Source organism: Lipotes vexillifer, unplaced genomic scaffold (genome assembly GCF_000442215.2).
Source record: "Lipotes vexillifer unplaced genomic scaffold, Lipotes_vexillifer_v1.1 scaffold221, whole genome shotgun sequence".
NCBI lineage: Eukaryota > Metazoa > Chordata > Mammalia > Artiodactyla > Lipotidae > Lipotes > Lipotes vexillifer.
In genome coordinates this window covers 350,759-352,857 of record NW_006772957.1, presented here as the reverse complement: position 1 = coordinate 352,857, position 2,099 = coordinate 350,759, and the positions used below count along the sequence as shown (strand labels likewise).

The following is a 2,099-nucleotide window of genomic DNA, read 5'->3' as shown; positions in this document are numbered from 1 at the left end:
TTTAATCAATGCAACCCAGCTGCCATTTCCTCTTGCACTAAGTGAATTGAAGCCCTCGGCTGGTGCACATCACACTCTTAGATGTGTGAAAAACTGATACCCACAACATAAATCACCATTCCTTTCTTTCCTGGGACCGTGCACATGATTCAATATCCACACTAGGGCTGTCAGGAACGTGTCAGCTCAGTGTTAGGAAAATAATCCAACGCCATCTCCCAGGCATAAGATGTTATTCTTCAAAAACATTTAAAAAAATTCTTTAAGCAGGTGGATGATTGAAGGAATAAGTTGGCTGGCTTCTAAGAATGAACTTTTCAAAAGAAGTCCAACACAATTGTTGTTGACATTTCTTTGGAAAGACGATGAGCAAATAAGATATTCTGCAGCAGAGAGTTTGGAGGGGTAGGGCAACGACATCTGTGGAACCTAATTTACTGCTCCACAAGGCAAGGGTTATCTCATTATGATCATGAATAGATGGCTCTAGGGTTGAAACAAGAAGGGTGTTTTGGATGATTCCTGCCATTTTATTTGAGTAAAAGTAGATTTGGGCTTAGATCTGGCAAAGAGCTAAAAGAAAATAACGAGCAGTTAGAATGTCTGGTTTTTAATTTGTGCTTATCTATCTTTTTGCAGAGTACACGTGGTGAATATGTGGTACTTTTTTACTCTGTTTCCCTTTCACACTCCTGAAAAACATTGTTGATTCTTTGCACTCCTGCTTACTGAGTTCAGACTTAACTTCAGTTACTTCTCAACTCACCAGCTATGCAGCTCCTACCAATCCATTGACTATGCCATAAAAATGATTATTGGTGCCCTGCTCTGGATGCTTGGAAGTTTGGTGAACGTTATTTTATCCAATGCGGCTGGATGGGCGCCATGGCTGTTGCGTATGAGTCAGCTGGAGTTTCCAGTCATCTAGGTTTAAAACACGCCCAGGGTGCCTCCCCCATGGTTCCTAGTTTGTGTCTTTCAAGTAAGGTACAAACATTACAGACACCTATAAAGCAACCTAAGTTCAGAATTCCTTTTTATTTTTGTAATGTTCCCCTACAGTTTAACTTTACTTTGTCCACACCTACCTAGTACATTTGCGATATTTTTTTTTTTTTTTTTTTTGCGGTACGCGGGCCTCTCACTCTTGCGGCCTCTCCCATTGCGGAGCACAGGCTCCGGACGCGCAGGCTCAGCGGCCATGGCTCACGGGCCCAGCCGCTCCGCAGCATGTGGGATCCTCCCGGACCAGGGCACGAACCCGCGTCCCCTGCATCGGCAGGCAGACTCTCAACCACTGCGCCACCAGGGAAGCCCTGCAATATTTTTTTAGAGCTCAACTTTATCAAGTTTTACTAAGGCATTCAATCTGGTTTTCATAGAAACAACTCTCTTTCTTTGTGAGCTCACGTTTCATCTTACATAATATTTAATTAAATTGTATAATTAAAATAACCTGGTGTAAACAGGTTTGAGGACAATCCTAACCGAATCTTAGGAGGCATTCAACAAACCGGTGGGAGCAGAATGCACAAGCATATGTAGTGGTGTTGAGCATCAGCTTTTCCTGAGCCTTGGTCAGTAGATCCTACAGATGCAGCAGATGGCATTAGCTAATCCTCTGAGTCAGTTAAGCAGAGGTCAGTTAGAGACCCCACTGTCGAACAGAAGCCCTAACTCTCACTATAGATGACACTAGGGCATGTTTTCCTTTTTGTGTGTGTGTTTTCTTTAAAAAAGGAAACCAGTTAGCTTTGAATATCCTCATTACTTATTTTTGTGGGGGTTGGGAGCAAATAATTTTTAATGGGGTGGGTTTTTTTTAAACAAAAACACTGGTGAATCATACAATGCTGCCAGCATTGGACACAATTAAGCCACAAGTCTGCGCACACCTTTGTAACTGGCCCTATGATGGCAGAGCCTCTCCTCTTGCCTTTACTGTTTCCTATGACCTCCACATGATACCAAAATAAAGGAACATCTTTCTCCAGGATGACTTCCGTTGTTGAATTACCACTGCTGCATGTATCTTCCTTCTTAGCTCCAGTTTGCCTTTCTTGACTGTGGCCATCACCATGTCACCTGCATCAGCAGCA

The 2,099-nt window shown here is 42.9% G+C and overlaps 1 pseudogene; it reads right to left on the bottom strand.

Moving 5' to 3' along the window:
- Positions 1 to 1,843: 1,843 nt before the first annotated feature.
- LOC103075320 (60S ribosomal protein L23-like) overlaps positions 1,844 to 2,099 on the bottom strand; it is a 474-nt pseudogene continuing 218 nt past the window's right edge.